Consider the following 9,156-nt stretch of genomic DNA (forward strand, 5'->3'; position numbering starts at 1 on the left):
AAGGTAGACCATTATGTTGCATTTCTCTGATGAGAAATGAGATGAGGCATCTTTTCATACATGTTTTGGTAGTTCAAATAGCACTTTTTAAAAGTACTCTATTAAGTCTTTTGCTTATATTTTCTACTTGGTTGTTTTTGTTTTCAATTGATTTGTAAAAATTCTTTATATAGTCTAGGTATGAATTCTTTGCCAGATATGTGAATTGCAAACATATTTTACCACTCTGTGGCTTGCCTTTCTACCTTCTTAATGAAATCTTTTGATGAGCAGAAACACATAATTGTAATACAGAGTAAATTATTTTTTCTCTATGGTTAGCATTTTATGAGTCCTATTTAAGAAATTTTAACCTACCCTAAGATTATATATTTTATTTATTTTTACAGTTTATTTAGAATTAGTTGTTATTTGGTTAAGGGTCTCTGTATTAATTTTTTATTGCTGTGTACAAGTCATCATAAATGTAATAGCTTAAAACAACGCATGTTGTATTATCTTACAGTTTCCATAGGTCAGCAATATTTGAATGGCTTGGCCAGATCCTCCACTCAGGGTCTTACAAAGCTGCAATCAAGGTGTTAACTGGGTTGCGGGTCTCATCTGAGGTTCTCCTCTTCGATGGTCATTAGCAGAATTTATTTCCTCACAGTTGTGGAATCCTTGGCAGCTTGTTTCTTCAGTCAACAAGGGGAGTGGGGATATTTTGCTGCTTTGCACTGCTCACCCCTGGATTCTAGTGCATGGGGCTCTGTTGACCAGGAAGGCCCATCCAGGATAATCTGCCTTTTGATTAATTTGAAATCCACTGATTAGAAAAATTAATACCCTCTAAAAATTCCATTTGCCTCTGCCATATTCTATTGATTAAAAGCAAGTCACGGGGCCTGCCAACACTTAAGTGGGGTTTTTAACATACAATTTCGCTTTACATTCTTTTTTTTAAATTAAGGTATCGTTGACATACAATCTTATGAAGGTTTCACATAAGCAACATTGTGGTTTCAACATTCACCCACATTATCAAATACCCCCCCACCCCAGTGCTGCTTTAACACTCTTAAAAAGTTATACATATGCCTCACCTGTGATCCAGCCATTTCACCTGGGGAAATGAAAGCACATGTCCATTCAAAGATTTGTACATCGATGCTCTTTGTCTGTAACATACACAGCCACATGGATGAATCTCAACATAATTTTACTGAGTGAAAAAAGACCAAAAAAGAAAAAGAGTATACACTATATAATTTTACTTATTTATTTAAAATTCTGGAAAATGCGAAGTTATCTGTGGTTACAGAAAGTAGGTCAGTGTTTGCCTGAAGTCAGTGGGTTGGGGACGGGTGAGAGGAGAGATCGCCAAGGGCCACACTTGAATCTGAATTCTTGTCAAAATACTGTGAGCGGGAAAGCTGTAGACCACTTCCGGGACGGAAATGTAAGGCCTCGCCATCCCTCCTCCATCCTTTCTTTTCCATTCTGGCTAGCCGGAACCCATGACAACCCACTTTTCAAAATGTAGACGAAAAAAGTGTCTAGAGGATAGAGGAGCAGCACGAGGTATCCCTGAAAGGCCATATGAAGTAGAATTCAGTGTTTACCTAGAACATTCCCTGAGACTGATACGTGAGAGGAAAATAAATTTCAGTCTCCTTTAAGGCATTGAATTATTGGTGGGTCTTTGTGTTAAGAGCAACCTAGCCTTAGCATATCAAATATCCGTTGAAGTTGAAATCTCAATGATGTCATTTTTTAATTTGAGGAATTCTCTTTCAAATCTTCTAGTCATTTGTATTATATCTTGTTCTGTGCTTATTAAAAAAATACCTCAATGTCTACTTTTAACATAGGTTTTAGTAGTCATCATATTTGGTAGCTGATAATGCCAATACTTGAAGTCCTGGGTCATCTAAATCAATGGTTATTTCTACCAACTCCAACTCATAGTGGCTTATTTACACTTGTATATTTTTAAAATTATGGAATCATGTTTGGCTGAACTTAATTTTTTGAAAACTCTAAGAGATCTGAGTTAAGGATGTTTCCTTCAGAATGGATTTCCATATTCTTCTGCCTGGCATCAGGTGTACTCCCAGTCTTTCAGAACTTTCTGTTTATAGTTTTTTTACCCACCCTGCTGCAACAAATTTGAATTCCAGTCCCATGTTTTCAATAAGGAGACTTATTAGGGCTACATATTGTTTTCTCTACCCAGAGTTGTGGGAGAGACAGACTAATTTCCATATTGGTTCCTTTGGACAGAAAGAGGATCCTGGTTTTGTGTGTAGCTCTCAGGTTTATCTCCCACTGTCTGCAAATACTAAACCTTGTTTCCCAGCACCACATGAGTAGTAACCATTTGGCCCTGGAATAGGATTGTCAGATAAAGTGCAGGTTCACCCAGTTATATTTGAATATAGATAAACAATGGATCACTTTTTAATACAAGTATGTCCCATGTAATATGTATTTTTTTCACCTGAAATTCAAATTTAACTGGCTATTATATATTTTTATTTGTTAAATTTAGTATCTGAATTTTGATTTTCCTACCTTTCCAGTTTCAACTCCCTGGCCAAGTTTTTTGACCTCAAGGATTTCATTAACATTTTGTCCAACATTAGGCGTTTTGCAGCGGGATGTCTATTTGTTTGAGAATATTGAATATTACCCCCTGTTTAAAGCAGAATCCCCACCTTCTGCCTTTTGTATATAGATACGTTCAGTTAATACTTTTTCAGTCTTAGACCAGTCTTACTGCTTTAAGGTGGCATATATCTCTCAATGGGATAAACTCTTTTAATATCAAAGAATATTTATGCCAATTTGAGGAAATAAGGATTTATCTTAAGGAAATAAACTTTGTCAGGTAAATCTTCTGTGGCATGTTTCCTGATATCCTGGGAAAAAATGAAGCTGCAAAAGAGTCATTTTACCAACCTTACTATTTCAGACCCATGTAAATCTCCCAAGCTCAATAAATCTTTGTGTGCTAGAATCTTCCCTACTTACTACTTTAGTTAGTTCCAACTGAGTGTTAAATCTTTAATCTTTGCCAAGCTGATGATATTTCACAAAATGAATGGGAATATTTAGAGTTACATCCTGAGTTACCTTAGGGCTGACAGCCTGGGCTCTGTGTCTGCTGCTTCTCATTTCTCAGCCATGATCCACAAGCAGCCACCTGTCTAGCTGACTACTTCCAATCTAGACTGGAATTGGAACTGGAAATGCAAGTCTGTCTGAGACTGAGGCAGCTCAAGGGACATTAATTTCATTATTTGTCCCAACCCCACTCAGGCTGCCCCTCTTGTCATCTCTGTTTCTCAGTATGTGTAGATTCAAGCTCTTTTCTGTATTCCAGTCTTGATAACAGAGGAAGGGAGCTTAATAGGCTTCAATGATTTCTAACACTATTATACAATCCATGCATGCCACCCTGTCCTGTGTCCACTGATAAATCATTGTCCATCACTATGGAATTACCTGTTACCTCTTCCCTGAGGTGGGGTCAGGGTAAGGACCGTAAGGTTGAAGGTCACCTTGAGTGCCTTGTGCTCTAAAGCCTTCATACCAGCTGCATATATCATTATCTCATCCTTTGCATTTCTTAATATCATCAAAACATCAGAGGAAGGGATGATTCCTTTCTAACAAATGAGGCCATTTAAATAGGAAAATGCTGAAAGGAAATGAAATCTTGGTGAAGTGGATGAGAAGGGCACAGAAGGTGGCTATTCTTTCTGAGCTGGGAAGTGTTTGATCTGCAGTAGAGGGCACTTGAAGTGAGACATGTTAATTATTTTCTCCAGGGCAACTGACCCATTAAAGTCCTTGTAGCGAATTGATTGCCTTGAATTCCCTAAATGTCCCTTTCAGCAACTTTAGCAACATGTGCCCATCATTGTCTGGTACAAGGTTATCTGCTCTGCACATTCTGGTCATGAGGACTGGGCAGAGAAGCTGCTCCCAGTGAGATTTACAGCTGGATTCACAAGCTCAGCCTGTGGAGGCCAAGAGTGCTGGAGAATAAGGGGGTTAATAGAGATGTTATGGCTGTGGGTCATATAGCACAGAAGAGAGAAAAACTTCAGAGGGAAAAGTCAGGTCTGGAAGGAAGAGATTCCTGTTGAATAGCACCTGGAAAGAGATTCAGGTCTGTATATCACCCTTCATGTCAACAGAAATAGATACACCTAAAGCCAGAAGAAAATGATTCTAAAACATGACATATGAGGAAATTTGTTTTCTAAAGCAGAAATCCCTTACAGACATGAAGTCAATCCTTTTTAAGGCAGCTAACAAACTATGATCATTACTTCTGAAATCTTACCCAGTTAAGAAATAACATCTTAACCATTGGGTGGCATATGCTAAGGAATGTATAAATCCAAAAATGTAGCCTTTGGCTTTGTAGTAATGGCAAAATATTAGCCGAAGCTAAAATTTAGCTTTGAATGGCTTGATTTGAATCAGGACAAGGTGGTGTTTTTGTGGTTTTATGTTGTCTCTTTAATATAGCTAGAATGTGCACTGGCTCTCTAGATGAACTCACTTGTGCAGTGTGGCTTCCACAAGTGTTAGCTAGATAGGTGGGTGCTCAGGAATCATGGCTAGGAAATTGAAGAGGCTTAGTGCCTAAGGCCCTCAGTCTTAAGGTGACTATCACAGGTAGTTTTTCAAAGCTTAAATCAGAAGTATAACTATTCATTTTGTGTAGTAATGTCAATTTCACAAAGATGAAAGAATTTGTAGTTGGAACCAACTAATATTGAAAGTAGGAGATCCCAGCATATAAAATTTTCCTGAGTTTGGGAGATTTATATTAGATCTGAAAAATTAAGTTTGCTAAAATGACTCTTGCAGCTCCAAAATTCCCAGAATATTGCAAAATGTACCGCAGAATACCTATTTAGACTATGTCCTTTTTCAAGTCAGACAATGAACTAGTCACCCCCTTCTTCTATAGCTTTGCCACACTAAAGACATCCAGTAGCAATAGGGGCTTCTCTTTATTTAAAATCCCATTTAAGTTGAGGGAAAACTATAATACATACTTTTGGACATTTATAAATTGACGAGATGATATTTGGGAATTATTGTCAACATTCTTAGGTATAATAATGCTTTGGGAATTATTCAACATTCTTAGTTTATGTAGATAAATGTCTCCATTTCTTAGGTGATTTATGTTGAAGTTTTAGAGATGAAGTGTCCAAATCCCTACAACTTACTTTTAAATGGTTCAATCTATATATAATATATCCTTATGCATACATATCATTTTAAAATGTAGGAAAATGTAAACAATTATTGAATCTAGGTGTAGATTTGTGGTATTGTTCTTTTAACTTTGTGTGTTTGAAATTTTCATAATAACATGTTGAAAGAGAAACAGATTCTAAAAAGAAGATACTGGAAAAGATAAGCTTTAGTGGCTAATACATTGTGAAATATCACTTGACGTACTTTCTCTCCTGAGTTATTTCCTGATTTCCTAATTCCACGGATGTGTTCTTATTAAAACTAAATCATGAGCTAAAGTTTATTAGTCCAGGAAATGGGGAAGATGAATACATCCCAAACAAAGAGGCTACTATTTTCAGCTTTGACTTTCCAAATAAAATTTGTTTTCAGACTTGTCCAAAACAATAGTCTGGAAGGCCAGAACTTCCTTTGAAAGAGCCCTGCTTTTGTTTGTGGTGATAAAGTGTTGTGTGCAAAGAGCCATAGCTCAGAGACTTATTAGAGTTATATTCTAAGTAACAGAGGAGGAGGTCTCCTTTACCAGCATTATGGTGAGTCAAATAAGTTGAAAATTTTTCTTATTAAAAAAACTAGAAATGCTAATTATTTATGATAAGAATCCTATGCTTAGATGGTCTCACCAAAAATGAAACCATATCTTTCATTCAAGCTAAACATGAACTTGCAGTCCAAAATTATGAAACACATGATACAACCTTCCAAGAATAGGGGAGAGAAGAAAAACATCAGAATTATTCCCTTCAAAAATTTAAGAAATTGGAATGATCAGATACAGACTCTAAAATAGGTAAGAATAACTTAATTGAAGAAACAAAAGAACAAAATATGTGAGATAAAAAAGATATTAACAAAGATCAGACAGATCTGAAAAAGATACAAATACAACTTGTAGAAATAAAATACAGTGTCATTAAAATTAAAAGGGACTATCATTGATAAATCTCAGTGCATAGCAGAGCGACTATTCAATCTCTGTACAGGGGCATGCCTTCAGCCGAGCTGCTCGTGATCCCCACAGATGACTTCTACAAAAGAGAAATTCATAATCAAAAGAATGAACTATACACTATGAGAATAAGTCATCAGACCCAATTAAAAACAGATGAGATACATAAGAACTTTAAAATTAACATACTGATAATAACTAAAGATGGAAAATAAATATGAAAGTGACATAGAAAATCATTACTACCAATCAAAGATGCAGATTCTAAAAAGAATCAAGCATAGCTTGTAGAAATTAAAACAATAGTCTCTACAATTTAAAAAGTAATGCAAAATTCAATGGCAAAATAAACATTCAAAGACAAATTTAGTGAAGGAGATGAAGCTCGTGAATTTCCTCAGAATGCTGCACGGAAAGAAAAAGAATATATGAAAGATATAGAGGTGAAGAGAAAAGGTGAATGTGTCTAACAGGAACTCTAGGGAGATGGAATGAAAAGGACGGTGGGGGGAAGGAGGGAGTTACTATTCAAAAGAGTTTTCTGAAATAATGGCTCAGAATTAATGAAAAACGTGAATCTTACCACACACGAATCACAAGCTCAAATTGTGAATAAAACTAAATCCATACCCAGAGATAAAATGAATATTCCAAACTACAAACACAAAGAAAAGGTATTGAAAGAAACCAGAGAAAAAAATGACACTCTACAAAGAGGAAAAATTGAACTCTAGACTTCTCAAAAGAGTGAAACTCAGAGCAAAATAATATGTGTGAAGGCATAAGAGAAAATCACAGTGTACCTAGAGCTGGCCACTGATGGACCTTCCCTGAAAGAACCAAGAAATGATATTGTTAAGAAAGAAATGGAATCCAGAAGGATAGAGTGAAATGCTAGATACATTCTTCATCAAATCCATTAGTAAGCATGTGAGTTAACTGACTCTATTAAACAATAACAAAAATGTTGACTATCTCACAAGGAGAAATTTCTTTACATATTATAGGATAATCTTGCACATTTTTTACTGATACAGCCACAAAATGTAAACCTTAATCCTTACCACAAATTCACAAGCTTTCCCTCAAAATCAACAAAATCAAATTGGATGTGGATAGAATGAGAGTTCCTGTGGCCAGGATTCTCACCTGGCCCTGGTTGACTAGCTCACTGCACACCTGTGGGCAATACATGGCTGTTGACTCTATAAAAAGAGCTCTGTCCAGTGCTCTGGGCGTGACACGGTGGCAGGGCTGCAAGGCTGCAGGAGAGCAGAGCAGAGGCTGGAGTGGTGGCAGCACCGAGGACAGAGGCCCAGAGGACGGCTGTGCGGACAGAGGGGCCCAGAGGCAGAGACAGGCGTGCTGCATGCAGACTCTCTCTGAGTGAACGGGATTTTAGTGACTGACCTGCCACTGTGAGAATAAAGTTGGGTATGACCCTTTCACCCCAAGAATGTTTTGCTGTCATTTTCTTTGGTCACACTGAGTCCATAGCAAACTTGCCCAAGGGCTGAAACCCATTGGCAAGACAGTGGGTATCTTTAATAACCCTCAGATATTTTTCTCATGTTCCAGTCCATGACTGGGCTCACCCTCTGACTTTAACCACGAAACATTCTCTCCTCTTCAGGGACATATACATGCTAACGAGAGACACAATTGCCAGATTGCTTTAACTACAGGAATCTGTGGTGAGGAATAATTGCTCACAGAGTCTCTAGAAATGAAATAATAGATGGGGCAGCCTAGTAAGGGGTGGCTTGACATATACAGGAAGAAAAATTTGGAGTTTGCTGAGAAGACATGAGGACCGTAGTAGAGATTCACAGCTTCTCCCCAAATTCCTAGAACTAAGTCAGCTTACAGAACCAAAAACCCTCACCTGAGAGCAACTGCAGCTGTTTACCAAATTAACAGAGAAATACTTAGGTCTTCCAGGGGCTATTAGATGCTGCCTATGAATTTACCCTGATTCCCAGAGATCAGAAACATACCTCTTTACAGGTTAAAGTTTTTAGAGATCAGTGATAGATGGAGTCTTGGCCTGAGCCCCTCAGATTTAGCTTGTGTTTCTTTTCCCTGTCCCAGATTATATAGTAGGAACAGACTTTTTTGTAATTGTCAGAATCACCAAATTTGTTCTCTTATCTAAGGAGTGAGCCCTGTTAAGGTGAGTAAGGGCCAGTGAAGCCCCTGCAGCTGTTTCCCCCTAGGGAACAATCACAGAGGGAACTGCCACCATTAAAGACCTGACAGCTACAGTTGTGCTCTTAGACCTACCAGATCTCAAGCTAGAGATTCTTAGGGATATTCTAGAAACTGACGGTCTCCTAGAAAGTGACAGCTCCCACCCACGACTTTCAAACCAAGTAGATAACTGCATAAAATACAGATAGGTTTCCCCCCAGATAAAATGAACAGGTTGTAGATTGTCATGCTTTAATTTTCATTCTTTCGCTCTTTATTTATCCTGGCTAAATCTTCTTTCCTCTTTTGATTAAGGCCACTTTTAACCACTCTGATTAACCTCCTGACCTGCGGCTTTCAATGCCAGTTGTGCCACCTTATTGCTGATTGCTGAGTACCATCACCTGGCCTCCACCACGCCACTGCCCATCACCTGGCCTCCAATGCACCACTATCCTATTTTTCCCACTGAAGTCAAGAACCCAATTCCATTGCATCATACTGCACAGACATTTCCAGCCTCAGCACAGAGGACAGTCAGCACAGAGCTCTTCAAGGATGCAGGAGCCCTTTCACAAAGACATTTCTTGCCTAGTGGAGGGCCTACCCTCTTGTCCTCTGAGGAGGGCATGACAGGAGATGGCTGAACAGGTTGCTCATAATAGTTCCAGTCCAACTTGCCTATTTCTCTAAGACTTTGGACTCTGTTTTCAAAAGGATGTCAGGAGAGTAACAGCTAAACTCTTACC

Source organism: Manis pentadactyla, chromosome 4 (genome assembly GCF_030020395.1).
Source record: "Manis pentadactyla isolate mManPen7 chromosome 4, mManPen7.hap1, whole genome shotgun sequence".
Classification (NCBI taxonomy): Eukaryota; Metazoa; Chordata; class Mammalia; order Pholidota; family Manidae; genus Manis; species Manis pentadactyla.